We start from the raw sequence: 21,616 nt of genomic DNA, 5'->3' as shown, positions 1-21,616 counted from the left end.
CCTAGCATATGCAGATATGGCCTCGGAACACTGAGACCGAAAGGTCGAGCGTGAATCATATAGTAGATATGATCAACATAGTGATGTTCACCATTGAAAACTACTCCATTTCACGTGATGATCGGTTATGGTTTAGTTGATTTGGATCACGTGATCACTTAGATGATTAGAGGGATGTCTATCTAAGTGGGAGTTCTTAAGTAATATGATTAATTGAACTTTAATTTATCATGAACTTAGTCCTGATAGTATTTTGCAAATTATGTTGTAGATCAATAGCTCGCATTGTTGCTTCCATATGTTTATTTTTTATATGTTCCTAGAGAAAAACTATGTAGAAAGATGTTAGTAGCAATGATGTGGATTAGATCCATGATCTGAGGTTTATCCTCATTGCTGCATAGAAGAATTATGTCCTTGATGCACCGCTAGGTGACAGACCTATTGCAGGAGCAGATGCAGACGTTATGAACGTTTGGCTAGCTCAATATGATGACTACTTGATAGTTTAGTGCACCATGCTTAACGGCTTAGAATCGGGACCTCAAAGACGTTTTGAACGTCATGGACCATATGAGATGTTCCAGGAGTTGAAGTTAATATTTCAAGCAAATACCCGAGTTGAGAGATATGATGTCTCCAACAAGTTCTATAGCTAAAAGATGGAGGAGAATTACTAGTGAGCATGTGCTCAGATTGTCTGGGTACTACAATCGCTTGAATCAAGTGGGAGTTAATCTTCCAGATAAGATAGTGATTGACAGAGTTCTCTAGTCACCATCACCAAGTTACTAGAACTTCGTGATGAACTATAGTATGCAAGGGATGACGAAAATGATTCCCGAGCTCTTTGTGATGTTGAAATCGACGAAGGTAGAAATCAAGAAAAGAGCATCAAGTGTTGATGATTGACAAGACCACTAGTTTCAAGAAAAGGGCAAAGGGAAAGAAAAGGAACTTCAAGTAGAATGACAAGCAAGTTGTCACTCCAGCGAAAAAGCCCAAAGCTGGACCAAAGCCTGAAACTGAGTGCTTACACTGCAAAGGAAAGGGTCACTGGAAACGGAAATGCCCTCAATATTTGGTGGATAAGAAGGATGGCAAAGTGAACAAGGGTATATTTGATATACAGGTTATTGATGTGTGCCTTACTAGTGTTTATAGTAGCCCCTGAGTATTTGATACTTGTTCGGTTGCTAAGATTAGTAACTCAAAACAGGAGTTACAGAATAAACAGAGACTAGTTGAAGGGGAAGTGACGATGAGTGTTGGAAAGTAGTTCCAAAATTGATATGATCATCATCACACACTCCCTATACTTTAGGGATTAGTGTTAAACCTAAATAAATGTTATTTGGCGTTTGCGTTGAGCATGAATATGATTTGATCATGTTTATTGCAATACGGTTATTCATTTAAAGTCAGAGAATAATTGTTGTTCTATTTACATGAATAAAACCTTCAATGGTCATACACCCAATGAAAATAGTTTGTTGGATCTCGATCATAGTGATACACATATTCATAATATTGATGCCAAAAGATGCAAAGTTAATAATGATAGTGCAACTTATTTGTGGCACTGCCGTTTGGGTCATATCGGTGTAAAGCGCATGAAGAAACTCCATAAATATGGATTTTCGGAATCACTTGGTTATGAATCATTTGATGCTCGAACCGTGCCTTTTGGGCAAGATGACTAAAACTCTGTTCTCCGGAACAATGGAACGAGCTACTGACTTGTTGGAAATAATACATACTGATGTATGCAGACCAATGAGTATTAAGGCTCGTGGCGGGTATCATTATTTTTTGACCTTCACAGATGATTTGAGCAGATATGGGTATATCTACTTTATGAAACATACGTCTGAAACAGTTGAAAGGTTCAAAGAATTTCAGAGTAAAGTGGAAAATCATCGTAACAAGAAAATAAAGTTTCTACAATCTGATCGTGGAGATGAATATTTGAGTTACGAGTTTGGCCATCAGTTAAAATAATGTGAAATAGTTTCACAAACTCATGCCACCTGGAACACCATAGCGTAACGGTGTGTCCGAATGTCATAACCGCACTTTATTTGATATGGTGCGATCAGTGATGTCTCTTACCGATTTACCAACATCGTTTTAGGGTTATGCATTAGAGATAGCTTCATTCATGTTAAAATAGGGCACCATTTAAATCCGTTGAGACGAAACTGTATGAACTATGGTTTAGCAATAAACCTAAGTTGTCATTTCTTAAAGTTTGGAGTTGTGATGCTTATGTGAAAAAGTTTCAACCTGATAAGCTCGAACCCAAATCGGAGAAATGCATCTTCATAGGATACCCAAAGGAGACTATTGGGTACACCTTCTAATCACAGATCCGAAGGCAAAATATTCGTTGCTAAGAATGGATCCTTTCTAGAGAAGGAGTTTCTCTCGAAAGAAGTGAGTGGGAGAAAAGTAGAACTTGATGAGGTAATAGTACCTTCTCCTGAATTGGAAAATAGTTCATCACTGAAATCAGTTCCAGTGATGCCTACACCAATTAGTGAGGAAGCTAATGATGATGATCATGAAACTTCAAATCAAGTTACTACAGAACCTCGTAGGTCTTCCAGAGTATGATCCGCACCAGAGTGGTACGGTAATCCTATTCTGGAAGTCATGTTACTAGACCATGATAAACCTACGGGCTATGAGGAAGCGATGATGAGCCCAGATTCCACGAAATGGTTTGAGGCCATGAAATCTGAGATGGGATCCATGTATGAGAACAAAGTGTGGACTTTGGTGGACTTGCCCGATGATCGGCAAGCCATAGAGAATAAATGGATCTTCAAGAGGAAGACGGACACTGATAGTAGTGTTACTATATATAAAGCTCGGCTTGTTGTGAAAGGTTTTTGACAAGTTAAGTCTGTCCGAATCATGTTAGCAATTGGCGCATTTTATGATTATGAAATTTGGCAAATGGATGTCAAAACTGCATTCCTGAATGGATTTCTGGAAGAAGAGTTGTATATGATGCAACCAGAAGGTTTTGTCGATCCAAAAGGTGTTAACAAAGTGTGCAAGCTCCTGCAATCCATCTATGGACTGGTGCAAGCATCTCGGAGTTGGAATATACGCTTCGATAAGTTGATCAAAGCATATAGTTTTATACGGACTTGTGGTGAAGCCTGTATTTACAAGAAAGTGAGTGGGAGCACTACAACCTTTCTGATAAGTATATGTGAGTGACATATTGTTGATCAGAAATGATGTAGAATTTTTCTGGAAAGCAAAAAGGAGTGTTTGAAAGGAGTTCTTCAAAAGAAAGACCTCAGTAAAGCTACTTACATATTAAGCATCAAGATCTATCGAGATAGATCAAGATGCTTGATAAGATTTTTAATTAGTACATACCTTGACAAGATTTTGAAGTAGTTCAAAGTGGAACAGTCAAAGAAAGAGTTCTTGCCTGTGTTGCAAAGGTGTGAAATTGAGTAAGACTCAAATCCCGACCACGGCAGACAATAGAAAGAGAATGAAAGTCATTCCCTATGCCTCAGTCATAGGTTCTATAAAAGTATGCCATGCTATGGACCAGACCTATTGTATACCCTGCCCTGGTTTGGCAAGGGAGTACAATAGTGATCTAGGAGTAGATCACTGGACATTGGTCAAAATTATCCTTAGTGGAATAAGGATATGTTTCTCGATTATGGAGGTGACAAGAGGTTCGTCGTAAAGGGTTACATCGATGCAAGTTTTGACACTGATCCAGATGACTCTAAGTATCAATCTGGATACATATTGAAAGTGGGAGCAATTAGCTAGAGTAGCTCCGTGTAGAGCATTGTAGACACAGAATATTTGCAAAATACATACGGCTCTGAATGTGAATGACCCGTTGACTAAACTTCTCTCATGAGCAAAAAATGATCACACCTTAGTACTCTTTGGGTGTTAATCACATATCAATGTGAACTAGATTATTGACTCTAGTAAACCCTTTGGGCGTTGGTCACATGACGATGTGAACTATGGGTGTTAATCACATGCAGATGTGAATATTAGTGTTAAATCACATGGTGATGTGAACTAGATTATTGACTCTAGTGCAAGTGGGAGACTGAAGAAAATATGCCCTAGAGGCAATAATAAAGTTATTATTTATTTCCTTATTTCATGATAAATGTTTATTATTCATGCTAGAATTGTATTAACCGGAAACATGATACATGTGTGAATGCATAGACAAACAGAGCGTCACTAGTATGCCTCTACTTGACTAGCTCGTTAATCAAAGATGGTTATGTTTCCTAGCCATAGACAAAGAGTTGTCATTTGATTAACGAGATCACATCATTAGGAGAATGATGTGATTGACTTGACCCATTCCGTTAGCTTAGCACTTGATCATTTAATATGTTGCTATTGCTTTCTTCATGACTTATACATGTTCCTATGACTATGAGATTATGCAACTCCCGTTTACCGGAGGAACACTTTGTGTGCTACCAAACATCACAACATAACTGGGTGATTATAAAGGTGCTCTACAGGTGTCTCCGAAGGTACTTGTTGGGTTGGCGTATTTCGAGATTAGGATTTGTTACTCCGATTGTCGAAGAGGTATCACTGGGCCAACTCGGTAATGCACATCACTTAAGCCTTGCAAGCATTGCAACTAATGAGTTAGTTGCGGGATGACGTATTACAGAACGAGTAAAGAGACTTGCCGATAACGAGATTGAACTAGGTATTGAGATACCGATGATCGAATCTCGGGCAAGTAACATACCGATAACAAAGGGAACAACGTATGTTGTTATGCGGTTTGACCGATAAAGATCTTCATAGAATATGTGGGAGCCAATATGAGCATCCACGTTCCGCTATTGGTTATTGACCGGAGACGTGTCTCGGTCATGTCTACATTGTTCTCGAACCTGTAGGGTCCGCACGCTTAAAGTTCGATGACAGTTATATTCTGAGTTTATGTGTTTTGATGTACCGAAGGTAGTTCGGAGTCCCGGATGAGATCGGGGACATGACGAGGAGTCTCAAAATGGTCGAGACGTAAAGACCAATATATTGGACGACTATATTCGGACATCGGAAATGTTCCGAGTGATTCGGGTATTTTTGGGAGTACCGGAGAGTTACGGGAATTCGCCGGGGAGTATATGGGCCTTATTGGGCTTTAGGGGAAAGAGAGAGGAGAGGTTGGGCGCCCCCCAAGGCCTAGTCAGAATTGGACTAGGGGGAGGGGCTGTGCCCCTTACTTCCTTCTCTTCTCTCTCCCCTTTCCTTGACTCCTACTCCTACTACTTGGAAGGGGGGGGGGGAATCCTACTCCCAGCGGGAGTAGGACTCCCCGTAGGGCGCGCCATAGAGAGGGTCGGCCCTCCCCCTCCCCCACTCCTTTATATACGGGGAGGGGGGCACCCCTTGTTGACACAATGATTGATCTCTTGATCTCTTAGCCGTGTGCGGTGCCCCCTCTACTATATTTCACCTCGGTAATATCGTAGCAGTGCTTAGGCAAAGCCCAGCATCGGTAGCATCATCAACACCGTCATCACGCCATCGTGCTGACGGAACTCTCCCGCAAAGCTCTACTAGATCGGAGTTCGTGGGACGTCATCGAGCTGAACGTGTGCTGAACTCGGAGGTGCCGTACGTTCGGTACTTGATCGGTCAGATCGTGAAGACGTACGACTACATCAACCGCGTTGTCCTAACGGTTCCGCTTTCGGTCTATGAGGGTACGTGGACAACACTCTTCCTCTCGTTGCTATGCATCACCATGATCTTGCGTGTGCGTAAGAAATTTTTGAAATTACTACGTTCCCCAACATTTATCCTTAATGGCAACAATACAAATACGTGCCCCGCTACTCCTACTGTCACTAGGCGAGGACACCGCAAGATTGAACCCATCGCAAAGCACCTCTCCCATTGCAAGAAAAACCAATCTAGTTGGCCAAACCAAATCGATAGATCAGAGAGAAATACAAAGCTATCTTAATCATGCATAAAAGAGTTTAGAGAAGACTCAAATAATATTCGTAGATAATCTGATCATAAATCCACAATTCATCAGATCTCAACAAACACACCGCAAAAGAAGATTACATTGAATAGATCTCCAAGAACATCGAGGAGAACATTGTATAGAAGATAGAAGAGAGAGAAGAAGCCATCTAGCTACCAGCTATGGACCCGTAGGTCTATGGTAAACTACTCACACATCATCAAAAGGGCAACGAGGTTGGTGTAGAGGCCCTCCGTGATAGAATCCCCCTCCGGCAGAGTGCCGAAAAAGGCCCCAGGATGGGATCTCACGAGAACAGAAGCTTGCATCGGCGGAAAAGTATTTTTGGTGTGCCCTCTGATGAAAGCGGAATATTTGGGTATTTATAGAGCAGAGATTAGGTGAAAGGATCGATATGGCTGACTAGAGGGGGGGGGGTGAATAGGAAACTAACAATTTTTAACTTTTCTTTTCCAAACTAAACTTTGCATCAAAGTAGGTTCTCTAGATATGCAACTAGGTGAACAACCTATATGATGCGGCAACAACAAGCACACGAGCAAGTAAGGGAAACAACACAAGTAAGCTAGCAAAAGTAAAGGCACGAGATAACCAAGAGTGGAGCCGGTGGAGACGAGGATGTGTTACCGAAGTTCCTTCCTTTTGAAGGGAAGTACGTCTCCGTTGGAGCGGTGTGGAGGCACAATGCTCCCCAAGAAGCCACTAGGGCCACCGTAATCTCCTCACGCCCTCATACAATGCGAGATGCCGTGATTACACTATTGGTGCCCTTGAAGGCGGTGATCGAACCTTTACAAACAAGGTTGGGGCAATCTCCACAACAATTGGAGGCTCCCAACAACACCACGAAGCTTCACCACAATGGAGTATGGCTTCGAGATGACCTCAACCGTCTAGGGTGCTCAAACACCCAAGAGTAACAAGATCCGCTAGGGATAAGTGGGGGGAATCAAATCTCTCTTGGTGGAAGTTTAGATCGGGGCCTTGTCACCCAATCCCGAGCAAATCAACAAGTTTGATTGGCTAGGGAGAGAGATCGGGCGAAAATGGAGCTTGAAGCAACAATGGAGCTTAGAGGTGGAAGAGGTAGTCAATTAGAGTAGGAGACACCCCTTTTATAGTCATGGAAGAAATCCAACCGTTATCCACTTAGACCAGCCCGCGACATGTGGTACTACCGCTCCAGGGGCGCGGTACTACCGCAAGGCCACGCGGTACTACCGTGGGAGACCACGGTACTACCGCGGCAGCTGCAGAGACTATACCATAGGCAGAACTAGCGCGAGCGCGGTACTACCGCACCCACCCTCGGTACTACCGCGAGGCAGGCAAGACTAAGTCTGGAATCGGCACAGATGAATAAAATAACACCCGTGCCTACTTCCGCTGTCAAAGAGACGATGCAAACATCCGTCACGGTACTACTGTCCACAGGGTGCGGTACTACCGTGTGGGTGCAGATGTAAAAAATTACATCCGCCCCTACTACCGTGAAGCCACGGCACTAGGCCAGGGAACCACGGTACAACAGCTCGGAGGGAGCGGTACTACCGTGGGCACCAGTGGTACTACCGCCCTAGACGTGCGGTACTACCGTGTGGGCGCGGATGTAAAAAATTACATCCGCGCCTACTACCGCGATGCATCGGTACTTGGCCTAGCAGCCATGGTACTACGACTCCGAGGGAGCGGTACTACTGTGGGCTCCAGCGGTACTACCGTGCATGGGCACGGTACTACCGCGAGTGCCTGCGGTACTACCGCTCCAGGGAGCAGTACTACCGCAAGCTCAGCAATAGTAGTCCAGACATTCACATAGAGGATAGACGGGGAATGCTCCAAGGTGCAAGGGAAAGTAGGAGACAATGAAGAAAACGTGTACGTGATGATTCCTCCCAAACCTTTCCGATGCGGACCCCCTCTTAATAGTACGGCTCTCCTACGACTCAAATCCACCAAAAAGAAATGTAGAACAACGCCGTCTTCAATAGTCTCGAGGGGCACCGAGTCGTCTCGTGCCTAGTGATGAAGCGTCTGAGAAACTCAAGGCACACGATTAGTCCGCAAATGCATTGTCATCAATCACCAAAACACCTAAGGGATAAATATGCCCTTACAATCTCCCCCTTTTTGGTGGATTGATGACAATACGGGATTTGCACATAGATGAGATAATATTGAGCCAAGGCAAACCCCTCCTCTCTAAAATATAGACGGGCTCCCCCTAGATGTGTGCAATCTAGATGGATGCTTTGGACTGCATAGCACACAAACTAGGATCAACACTCCCCTATATTTTAGAGACAAAGGCAAGATAACTAACATCTAAACAGAGCATAGCACAAAGGTAGCACAATATATCACAAGCTCGCTAAGATAGATAGAGTGCATATGTCTTACACCATATGAAGTAAAGCAACTGAAACGAGGTTCAAACGAGAAAGCAGCAAACACACCAAACACGAACGACACACGACTCGCAAATCCCTACACTCTCTCCCCCTTTGGCATCGAGACGCCAAAAAGGCAGAGAGGACACCTACACATAAGGGGTGGCTCAAGCAGGGAACTCATCCCAACGCCCGTCGTCAGACTCCTCAGCGGCAGGGATGGACTCCTCGACGTCCTCCTCAGAATCGGTCCATCTGTAGCCTTGCTTCTCCATCCACTCGGCCTCTGGAGTGATGCGATCCTCAGAACCGCCAGACACTTCCTCGCCATACAGCTGCAAGATCTTCTTGTCCCGGCGGCGACTCTCCTTAGATGCCACACGAGTCCTGTACTGCCCCTTGGCTTGCATGCAGAAAAGAGTCTTCATCTTGTCCTTCAGCTTCTGGGCCCACGAGGGCATAGAGGAACTCTGGGAAGACCAAGCAGAACGGCCCTCAACAACATCCTCAGTGCCGGCATCCTCCTCATCAACAGCAGCCCTAGCAGCAGTCACCTCAGCACGAGTAGTAGTGTTGGCCCAGTTGGGCTTGACACGGAGACAAATGGGATCATGTCGAATCTAGTCAGGAGCAAGGAACTAATCACCAGGGAACATCTTCTCCCAAGTCTTCGAGATCAGCAGAAACAGATAGGGCCCATAGATAGGCACCTTGCGGTTGAACACCGCAAACCGAAGCTCACACCACATGATGTGGGAGATATCAAGTGGCTGATTCTGAGACAGACGAGCCTCCTCGCAGATGAGCATCATATCCACCATATAGGCATGAACCTTGTCCTTTTCACCAATGCGAGGGAACAAGGAGTTGCAGAAGATGCGATACATGATATCCAGAAAAGAGTTGAGCACCAACCCCGTCTTCCCATTGGCCAGCGCCTTCTCAACAAAGTATGGCGCAAGCTTGTCCTTGTTGGCAGACTCAGAATTTGCATGGGGGCAAACACCCACGGGAGTGTTGAGCCCATCATCAGGAACCTAGAGAAAATCCTTTTCCAAGTAGCAGTCAGCTTACGGCCATTGGTCATCCAGGTCATCCTCCGCTCCTCATCAGGGTGAAAGTATACTGAGGCAAAGAACTGTCAGATAAGCTCAGGGTCATAGTCAAGGTGAAAGGATATCACATGCTCAATACCAAACTGCTCCACCAAGTCCAGAGCTTCTCCAAAGTACTCACGAAACTTGTCCTTCCTCATGTGATGTATTTCAATCCATTTCACATCCACGAAGGTATTCTGCTTGTTCTTGATGACATCCAGATAAATGATAGTCTGTTGCTTGTTCCAAAACAGCTCACAACCTCTGACAGAAGAATGAGGGTTCACATACGGGTGGAGTTGCCTGAGACGGACGTACTCAGATTGGGATATCTCGTCCATGCCCTTAGCGGGCTCCTTGTTCTTGCTAGCGGATGTCTTGACATGGCGCTTGGGGGCAGTGGAGCCCTCTGGTGCTTCACCTGGGTTGCGCAGACGCTTGGAGCCAGTGTCACGACTGGGATTGGAACGACGAGAGCCACCACCTGAGACACAAACGCAAAACACCCACGAAAGGCAAAGAGGATCAATGCAAAGACCACAGCAAAGCACAAGAAACACATAGAAAGTATACGTGAATGTTGCCATGAGATAGATGTGAGCCACGGTAGTACTGCCAGAGCCTGCGGTACTAAAATTTTAGTACCGCTCCAAGTCACGGTAGTACCGTGCGAGGTCACGGTAGTACCATGGTGGGAGCGGTAGTAAAGTTTTAGTGCCGCAGTGAGCATGGTAGTACCGCGCCAGATGGGCTATAGTATCGGACAAGCGGTAGTACCGCGCCAGTCGGGCGGTAGTACCGCGCCGCGTTAGATCCAAACGACAGTTCGAATCTGAAAAGAACCACGAAACTACGGCGGCGCTACGGTGATCAAATCTAGCACATGACAAAAAATACAAGTATACTTCCTACGCAAAGCTACTCTCCTTCATCCTACTCTTGCATAGATTTAGCCTAAGAATCTCTAGAACACACAAGTCTCCCCCAAAAACCTAGAGGCAAAGAACACACAAAAATGAGAAGGAGTTGGGGAAAGACCTTGGTCCATAGCAAGAGCGCGTGGTGGGGAACGATCCCATCGGACGGAATCACGGGAGGGCAGCCGGAGGAGGAGATCCGGTGACGAATGCCGGCTCTGTTCTTGAGCGTGGGAGAGAGAGAGAGAGAGAGATGATGTGGGGGGAACTGCGAATGGGTATGGGGGAGTTAGAACTCCCCCTGCCCGTCCTTATCCCCGCGCGTCCAGGACGCCGCGGTAGTACCGCATATCATCGCGGTAGTACCGCTCGGGCGGAAGTACCGCACCGAAGCGGTAGTACCGCTCACCCAGGCGGCAGTAAAAAATTACTGCCGTGTGGGGGCGGTAGTACCGTGCTCCCCACACGCGGTAGTACCGTAGCTGGCTGTGGTAGTACCGTGAGCTCAAGACAAAGCAGGTTTCAACCCAAGAAGAAAGTCTTTGCAAGGAAACTTTTCACACAAAGGACACCACAAGAACACGCACAATCCAAAGGCAGAAAAGACAACAAGAAAACACCAAGCGACACACCCTCTCAAAAAGGAGAGGGCGGTGGCTGGAGCCACCTATGTTTGAGTTAGTTGGTATAGCACCGCGAAGAATTATCCTTGGGCCCATGACCAAAACTCGTCTTTGAAGCACAAGTACCATAAAAATGGCTAATGTGAAAGAGTTGATCTATTTATGCATAATGGGGGGAGGGAGAGTTCATTGAGAGAACAACACTCCCCCTATGTCCATGCCTACACCTAAACTAGACAACAAGTTGAGTGTGGTGGGGGGTGCAAGGGTTCAAGTCACATTGCTCGAATCAATGATATTTAGCTCATGCCTTAACTCGCGAAATCTTGCCTCATCCAAGGGCTTCGTGAAAATATCTGCAAGGTTATCATGAGTGTTGGCATACTTGAGCTCGATCTCCGCTCGCCTAATGTGATCCCGGATGAAGTGATACCGAATCTCAATATGCTTCGTCTTGAAGTGTTGCACCGGGTTGAGAGAAATCTTGATGGCACTTTCATTATCACACCAAAGAGGCACTTTGTCACAAATGACACCGTACTCCTTTAAAGTTTGCCTCATCCATAAGAGTTGTGCACAACAACTACCGGCCGCCACATATTCTGCTTCGGTGGACGAGAGAGACACACAACTTTGCTTCTTGGAAGACCAACTCACCAAAGATCAACCAAGAAATTGGCACCCTCCGGAGGTGGACTTCCTATCCACTTTGTCTCCCGCCCAATCGGAATCCGTATATCCTTCAAGCTTGAAGTTTGCCCCTCTTGGGTACCATAAGCCAAAGTTTGGGGTATGAGCCAAATATTGAAAGATTCGCTTGACCGCCACATAGTGACTTTCCTTCGGTGCAGCTTGAAATCGTGCACACATTCCCACACTCAACATGATATCCGGTCTAGATGCACAAAGGTAAAGCAAGGAACCAATCATGGAGCGATATACCTTTTGATCCACCGCTTTACCATTGGGATCAATGTCAAGTTCGCACTTGGTAGGCATTGGAGTAGAAGCTGGCTTGACATCACTTAGCTTGAATCTTTTTATCATGTCTTGAGTATATTTGGCTTGGTTGATGAAGGTTCCTTCTCTTCTTTGTTTGATATCAAAACCAAGGAAGAACTTCAAGTCTCCCATCGAAGACATCTTGAACTTGGAGGTCATGAGAGCGGCAAATTCTTCATTGAAAGCTTTGTTAGGGGAACCAAAGATAATATCATCAACATATAGTTGGCATACAAACAACTCCCCTTTGACCTTCTTAGTAAAAAGAGTGGGATCGATTTGCCCCACCTCAAATCCACGATTTTGTAACAACTCGGTTAGGTGGTCATACCACGCACGTGGGGCTTGTTTAAGGCCATAGAGTGCCTTATCGAGTTGATACACATGATCCGGGAAGTAGGGATCCTCGAACCCGGGGGGTTGCTTGACATATACCAACTCATTAATAGGACCATTAAGAAAAGCACTTTTCACATCCATTTGTTGCAACTTAAAGTTGTGATGGGAAGCATAAGCAATCAACAAACGAATGGATTCAAGGCAAGCAACAGGAGCAAAGGTTTCACCGTAGTCGATACCCTCGACTTGGGAGTAGCCTTGTGCTACCAATCTTGTCTTGTTGCGAATGATGTTCCCATGAGCATCTTGCTTGTTCTTGAAAATCCACTTGGTTCCAATGACGTTGTGGTTCCCCGATGGCCTTGGCACCAATCTCCACACCTTGTTGTACTCGAAGTTGTTGAGTTCTTCATGCATAGCATTGAGCCAATCCAAGTCTTCGAGCGCCTCATAGACCTTTTGGGGTTCAACACAAGAGACAAACGCGTGATGTTCACAATAGTTTGCTAATTGTCTACGAGTGCTTACCCCCTTTCTTAGGCTTCCAACCACATTCTCCATGAGATGGCCTTTGGTGGTGAGTTTGGAAGCAATATTCACGGACGACGCTCTAATTCCTCCTCGGATGTGGAAGGAGGAGGGTTGACTTGATCATCTTGGGCGCCGTCTTGAGCTTGCTCGAGGGGGAGAACTTGATCTTGGGCATCATTTGGAGGTTCACCATCATCTTGAGATAGATCTTGCCCTTGGTCTTGTTCACGAGGTTGAGGGCCTTCACTTTGTTCTTCGGAAGCGTGTGGGTCTTGAGGAGGTGATGGCTTCACATCATTGTCCTTCTCCTTCGGCCACAAGGGGTTCCTCAATGGGTAGAATATGACCAATACGCATTCTTCTTATGGCTTGGGGAGGAATTTCATCACCTGCATCACAAGTACCACTTTGCTCCACTTGGGAGCTGTTATTTTCATCAAACTCCATGTTACACGTCTCCTCAGTGAGTCCGGTGGACTTGTTGAGAACACGGTAAGCATGAGAGTTTGTAGCATAACCAACAAATATGCTGATACGTCTCCAACGTATCTATAATTTTTGATTGCTCCATGCTACTTTATCTACTGTTTTAGGCAATATTGGGCTTTATTATCCACTTCTATATTATTTTTGGGACTAACCTATTAACCAGAGGCCTAGCCCAGATTTGCTGTTTTATGCCTATTTCAGTGTTTCGAGGAAAAGGAATATCAGACGGAGTCAAAACGGAACGAAGTCAACTGGAGAAGTTATTTTTGGAAGGAAACCCACCTGATGGACTTGGACCCCACGTCAGAAGATACGGGAGGTGCTCACGAGGGTGGGGGGCGCGCCCTCCCCCCTGGGCGCGCCCCCTACCTCATGGGACCCCCGTAGCTCCACCGACGTTCTCCTTGCACCCATATATACCTACGTACCCTAAAACTTCCAGAACAGAAGATAGATCAGAAGTTCCGCCATCGCAAGCCTCTGTAGCCACCAAAAACCAATCGGGACCCTGTTCCGGCACCCTGCCGGAGGGGGATCCCATCACCGGAGGCCATCTTCATCATCCCGGCGCTATCCATGATGAGGAGGGAGTAGTTCACCCTCGGGGCTGAGGGTATGTACCAGTAGCTATGTGTTTGATCTCTCTCTCTCATGTTCCATCTATGGCACGATCTTGATGTATCCCGAGCTTTGCTATTGTAGTTGGATCTTATGATGTTTCTCCCCCTCTACTCTCTTGTGATGAATTGAGTTTCCCCTTTTGAAGTTATCTTATTGGATCGAGTCTTTTATGAACACTTGATGTATGTCTTGCGTGGGATAACTGTGGTGACAATGGGTTATTCTATTGATCCACTTGATGTATGTTTTGGTGATTAACTTGCCGGTTTTCGTGACACTTGGGAACCTATGCATAGGGGTTGGCACACGTTCTTGACTCTCTGGTAGAAACTTTGGGGCACTCTTTGAAGTACTTTTATGTTGCTTGGATGAATCTGAGATTGTGTGATGCATATCGTATAATCATGCCCATGGATACTTGAGGTGACAATGGAGTATCTAGGTGACATTAGGGTTTTGGTTGATTTGTATCTTAAGGTGTTATTCTAGTACGAACTCTTTTATAGATTGATCCGAAAGAATAGCTTTGTGGTGGTTTCATACCCGACCATAATCTCTACGTTTGTTCTCCGCTATTAGTGGCTTTGGAGTGACTCTTTGTTGCATGTTGAGGGATTGTTATATGATCTATCTATGTTATTATTGTTGAGAGAACTTGCACCAGTGAAAGTATGAAACCTAGGCCTTGTTTCCTACCATTGCAATACCGTTTACGCTCACTTTTATCGCTCGCTACCTTGCTGTTTTTATTATTTCAGATTACAAAAACCTATATCTACTATCTATTTTGCACTTGTATCACCATCTCTTCGCCGAACTAGTGCACCTATACAATTTGCCATTGTATTGGGCGTGTTGGGGACACAAGAGACTTTTTGTTATTTGGTTGCAGGGTTGCTTGAGAGAGACCATCTTCATCCTACGCCTCCTACGGATTGATAAACCTTAGGTCATCCACTTGAGGGAAATTTGCTACTGTCCTACAAACCTGTGCACTTGCAGGCCCAACAACGTCTACAAGAAGAAGGTTGTGTAGTAGGCATCAAGCTCTTTTCTGGCGCCGTTGCTGGGGAGGCTAGGTAAGTGAAGGTATATCTTTAGATCTTGCAATTGAATCTTTTTGTTTCTTGTTTTAGCACTAGTCTAGTTTATAAAAGAAAATTACAAAAAAATGGAGTTGAGTTTGTCTCATACGCTTCACCTTTTTAATATCTTTCGTGAGTATGATGGAAAGGAAAATTGTGCTCAAGTGCTAGAAGAAGAAATTCATAGAATGTTTTTATATGATGAGCATGATTGCAATGTTGTTAGTATGAATTCCTTGAATATCCATGATGCTAATGATATGCAAAGCCACATGCTTGGGGAAGCTATGTTTGATGGAGATGATATTTTTTGTCCCCCAAGCTTTGATGAGCAAATTTACTATGATGAAAGCATGCCTCCTAGCTATGATGATTATTGTGATGATACGTATGCTATAAAGAAGAAGTTTGCTTATGTGGAGAGTAGAAAATTTTCTATGCTTGTAGATCATGAAAAGAATGCTTTAGGTGTTGGTTATATTGTTGAATTCATTCATGATGCTACTGAAAATTATTATGAGGGAGGAACATATGCTTGTAGGAATTGCAATAATGTCAAGTTTCCTCTCTATGTGCTTAAAATCTTGAAGTTATGCTTGTTTTACCTTCCTATGCAAGTTGATTATTGTTCCCATAAATTGTTTGCTCACAAAATCCCTATGCATAGGAAGTGGGTTAGACTTAAATGTGCTAGTCATGTGCTTCATGATGCTCCCGTTATGTTTCAACACTTATCTTTTATGTGAGCATCATTGTCATCATCATGCCTAGCTAAAAGGCATTAAAGAAAAGCGCTTGTTGGGAGATAACCCAATATTTATCCTTACTGTTTTTGTGTATCCACATGATTATTCTACTGTAGTAATCATGTTTTATAGCTTTTGTTTCAATATAAAGTGCCAAGTAGAACCTTTGGGAAGACTTGGGTGAAGTTTATATGATCTTGCTGTGAAAAACAGAAACTTTAGCGCTCACGAGATTAGCTGCTATTTTTTACTGGAGAGTGATTTTAGGTTGATTCTTTTTGCAGATGATTAATAGACAAATTTCTCAGGTCCAGAAATTTATTTCATAATTTTTGTGGTTCCATAAGTATACGTTTTATATATATTACCATAGACTGTTCTGTTTTTGACAGATTCTGTTTTCTATGTGTTGTTTGCTTATTTTGATGAATCTATGAGTAGTATCGGAGGGTATGAACCATAGATAAGTTGGAGTACAGCAGATATTACACCAATATGAATTTAGAATGAGTTCATTATAGTACCTAAGTGGTGGTTTTATTTTCTTATACTAACGGAGCTTACGAGTTTTGTTTTGAGTTTTGTGTGGTTGAAGTTTTCAAGTTTTGGGTAACGTTTTGATGGACAATGGAATAAGGAGTGGAAAGAGCCTAAGCTTGGGGATGCCCAAGGCACCCCAAGGTAATATTAAAGGACAACCAAGCAACTAAGCTTGGGGATGCCCTGGAAGGCATCCCCTTTTTCGTCTTGGTTCATCGGTAACTTTACTTGGAGCTATATTTTTATTCACCACATGATATGTGTTTTGCTTGGAGCGTCAATTTCTTTTGTTAGTTTTTTCTTGATTTTAGTTAGAATTGTGTTTTGCCTCTTTAGTTTCAATAAAAAATTCAAGGATAGCCTTTGCCATGCTTATTTTGCTTGTATGCATGTTGCTGTTTGAAAACAGAAAATTTACAGCTATTGCAAAAATTCCCTAGAAAATTCAGAGCATGGTCTAACGTTGAATATTTTTGCATATTAAGCTATGATAAATTTACTACAGTGGGAATTTTAGTTCATAATTTTTGGAGTTAGGAAAGTATTGATACTCTTGCATTCTTTACAGACTGTACTGTTCTGGCAGATTGCTGTTATGTTTGCATTGTTTGCATATGTTTGTTTGTTTAATGATTCTATTTGAGGATAGGAGTATTAAATATGCAGAGGCATTTAGTATTCAATGTTGAATAATAATGTTAGTGATTTGTTACAGTAGAAGATGATAAGGTTTTGCATGTGTTTATACTAACCTATCTCACGAGTTCTTGTTGAGTTTGTTGTGAATGAAGCTTTTGATAAAAAGAGAGACCATGATATGAGAGGAATTAAGAAGACACAAAAGTTCAAGCTTGGGGATGCCCAAGGCACCCCAATATATTATATCAAGAAGTCTCAAGCATCTAAGCTTGGGGATGCCCCGGTAGGCATCCCACCTTTCTTCTTCAACAACTATCGGTTAGTATCGGTTGAGCCTAAGTTTTTGCTTCTTCACAAGAGTTGTGCTATCCTTGCATTGTAGTTTTCTTTAGCTTTGCTTGCTGTTTGAATAAAGTATCAAGATCTGAATTTCTTTAATGAGAGAGAGCCTTACACAAATTGGAATTTGCTAGAATACTCTATGTGCTTCACTTATATCTTTTGAGCTTGATAGTTTTGCTCGTAGTGCTTCACTTATATATTTTTGAGCATGATAATTTTTGCTCTGGTGCTTCACTTAGATCTTTTAGAGCACGGTGGTGGATTTGTTTTAAACAAACTTGATCTCTCATGCTTCACTTATATTATTTTGAGAGTCCTTAATAGCATGGTAATTTGCTTAATGTTAATATACTTGGTCTTCAAGATATGTGAAAACTTTCTTTTTGAGTGAATTAAATTAAGTTTGATGCTTGATAATTGTTTTGAGATATGGAGGTGATAATATCAAAGTCGTGCTAATTGAATATTTATGAATTTGACAAATACTGGTGTTGAAGTTAGCAAGTCCCGTAGCATGCACGTATGGTTAAAGTTGTGTAACAAATTTGAAACATGAAGTGTACCTGGCTTGTGCATCCTTATGAGTGGCGGTCGGGGACGAGCGATAGTCTTTTCCTACCAATCTATCCCCCTAGGAGCATGCGCGTAGTACTTGATTTTTGATGACTTCTAAATTTTTGCAATAAGTATATGAGTTCTTTTGACTAATGTTGAGTCCATGGATTATACGCACTTTTACCTTTCCGCCATTGCTAGCCTCTTCGGTACCGTGCATTGCCTTTCTCACATTGAGAGTTGGTGCAAACTTCGCCGGTGCATCCAAACCCCGTGATATGATACGCTCTTTCACACATAAACCTCCTTATATCTTCCTCAAAACAGCCACCATACCTACCTATTATGGCATTTTCATAGCCATTCTGAGATATATTTCCATGCAACTTTCCACCGTTCCGTTCATCATGACATACTTTACTTTTGTCATATTGCCATTGCATGATCATGTAGTTGACATCGTATTTGTGGCAAATCCACCATGCATTATTTTTCATACATGTCACTCTTTATTCATTGCACCATCCCGGTACACCGCCGGAGGCATTCATATAGAGTTATATCTTTGTTCTAGATATTGAGTTGTAATATCGAGTTGTAAGAAAAATAAAAGTGTGATGATCATCATTATTAGAGCATTGCCCTAGTGAGGAAAAGGATGATGGAGACTATGATTCCCCCACAAGTCGGGATGAGACTCCGGACGAAATAAAAAAAGAAAAAAAAAAGAGAAAGGCCAATTAAAAAAAAGAGAAGGCCCAAAAAAATGAGAGAAAAAGAGAGAAGGGGCAATGTTACTATCCTTTTACCACACTTGTGCTTCAAAGTAGCACCTTGTTCTTCATGTAGTGAGTCTCATATATTTGTGCTTCAAAGTAGCACCATGTTTTTCATATAGTGAGTCTCATAAATTGTCTTGTTTATACTAGTGGCAATTTTTCATTATAGAACTTGGCTTGTATATTCCAATGATGGGCTTCCTCAAAATGCCCTAGGTCTTCGTGAGCAAGCGAGTTGGATGCACACCCACTAGTTTTCTTTTGTTGAGCATTCATAGCTCTAGTGCATCCGTTGCATGGCAATCCCTACTCCTCATGTTGACATTAATTGATGGGCATCTCCATAGCCCGTTGATTATCCTCGTCAATATGAGACTTCCTCCTTTTTTGTCTTCTCCACACAATCCCCATCATCATATTCTATTCCACCCATAGTGCTATATCCATGGCTCGCGCTCATGTATTGCGTGAAGGTTGAAAGAGTTTGAGATTATTTGAGTATGAAACAATTGCTTGGCTTGTCATCGGGGGTATAGAAGTTGGGAACATCTTTATGTGACGAAAATGAAGCATAGCCTACCTATATGATTTTGTAGGGATGAACTTTCTTTGGCTATGTTATTTTGAGATGACATAATTGTTTGATTAGTATGCTTGAAGTATTATTATTTTTGTGTCAACTAGCAAAGTGGCCCGCTCGATGCGCGGGCTAGAACTTTAAAAAGTTATTAATGTGAGCATATTATTTGAATTGTTTGCTGAAACGGGACCAACTGTGTTGAACTTTAGAAATATAAGATTGTTGCAAATATAGGTCTATATTTTTTCTGACTAACATATAAATGTATATGCCATTTTTTGTTGAATTACTTTGGAAACTTAATATATATTTCTTATGTTTTTTGGCATTTTTATCATGTTCCTTTTTTATTTTTAACATAGGGATGTTTTTCCATGAATAGAGCTTCAAAACTGATTTTCGTGTAGCTTTCTTGATACGGACATGAATTTTAAAGTTCTGTACAAAAAAATATCAAATATCAATAAGAAAAGGCAATTCTACTTACGGAAATCAAGATTTTTCTCTAGTAGCACTACTTTTAAGTACTTCACTCGTTGGATTGTACACAACTTGTTGAAACACTTGCGTTATTGAATATAAATTGTTCTTCTCTATTTTCTAAGATTCTTCTTTAGCTTAATACTTTCAATATCTCTACGTGTCAAGGATAAAGATGTCAGTGTTATTGCATTCCAAGATGGCATGTATAGCTCGAAAACTAAGGAGTGAAAACAAATGGGAGGCATCAAAATGGAACTTTGTAAGAGTCATAATAAATAGAAAATCTTAGAAAGGAGATAAAATATATATTTCAAGATGGTGTGCATGTTTCACATACTGTGGGGGCAAAACAAATAACACACATTAAAATGAAACTTTACACGTGATACAAAAAAAGTAGTGTTCACTAATGTGGTTGAACTATATTAAACATATTGACTATGTAATTGTATAAAAACTTATCCTACCAAAATCCACACACTTTCACCCTCTTCTCTTGCACAATCATTCTTAATTGAATGCTAATGTTCTTTGGACTTGCATGTCTTTTGTTTGAAAATGTGCTCTCTTCATACATTTGGCAGTTGATGCGTTTCATTTGTTGGTTTTATGTATGTACGTAGCTATGATGTGCTACATATGTAAGTAGCTTTTGGAAATAAGAACTGAAGCAACATTACCTTTGTAGGTTGAGCTCCATTAGTACATGTGCATTGTTGTCGAACCTATACCTGCAATATATGTGAATTGTGATACCGAGCAAAAAACCCATTAGACACATTATAACTCTATCGAGCAAAGGTTCAGAAAGTAAGAAATAAGATATGTATATTTATTACTATGTAAGGGGCTGATGTCCTATTATCTCTGTGCAAGAAGAAAGCTTATATTTGTATCTGACGTGTTGTAGATAGTAGTAGTAGTATGGAAGTGGAATTGATATAATGGATCAACAAAGAAGCAATTGGATAGAGTTGCGACACAAAGTTTGATCACCTATGTTGGTTCATCTCAAAGCTCGATGGCACCGCAGATCCGGACAATGTTGGAATTAGTAACTTTATATGTCGGTTAGCTAGATCAGACGGGAAATTTCTAAACAAAAATATGTCTACCATGATATATCAGCATCAACCTTTCTTTCAATTAACTAACTTCTAGCTCTTGCCTTGAAAGAAAACCTGACTGCTAAAAAATTATATCAAAGATTCTCCATACCTTAGCAACATGAGACCAAGTCCCTCCCATTCTGTGTTCAATTTGCCTGACGCCGTAGTTGGCCAGCATGGTACCATTGTGACATCCATGGCTGGAAGTGTGTGCCCTCGCATAGGCTGCTTGGGTCGTGTGCCCAGATTATTTTCGTAACTTAAATTAGAGAGGACAAACATAAAATGGCTTACAAGAGTGTGCCACAAACTATCAAATCCTCTGTACATCCAGACTCTCCGTGTGTTCGCGTGTCGAATTCTTGGCATGCTCCTGGACAATACTGGGATATAAAATAATTGACTACTAAAAGGAGTAACAGAATATAGGTAGACAAAACACAAGCGAACGCCACGTCCTTTATTCCCGACATTAGACCACAGATGCCACACCTAGAAGAAATAGGGTGGAAACTTCATGTCTGAGAGGAGAAGGGTACCTGCAAGTTTGTCACCGTTTCTCTTATCCACCTACATCTATCGCTCTGCTCTATATCCAGTAACATTTCCTCAGCCTTTGTAAACAGGCAAAAGGATCACATATATACAATGAGGCAGCACAGTTGACCATGATGTACAATGGAACAAAACCATAAAATTTAATCAAAATAAGCAT

The sequence above is a fragment of the Triticum dicoccoides genome, chromosome 5B, assembly GCF_002162155.2.
Source record: "Triticum dicoccoides isolate Atlit2015 ecotype Zavitan chromosome 5B, WEW_v2.0, whole genome shotgun sequence".
In the NCBI taxonomy this organism is placed as follows: domain Eukaryota; kingdom Viridiplantae; phylum Streptophyta; class Magnoliopsida; order Poales; family Poaceae; genus Triticum; species Triticum dicoccoides.
The sequence above is the reverse complement of the archived record's forward strand: the minus strand, read 5'-3'. Positions refer to the sequence as shown.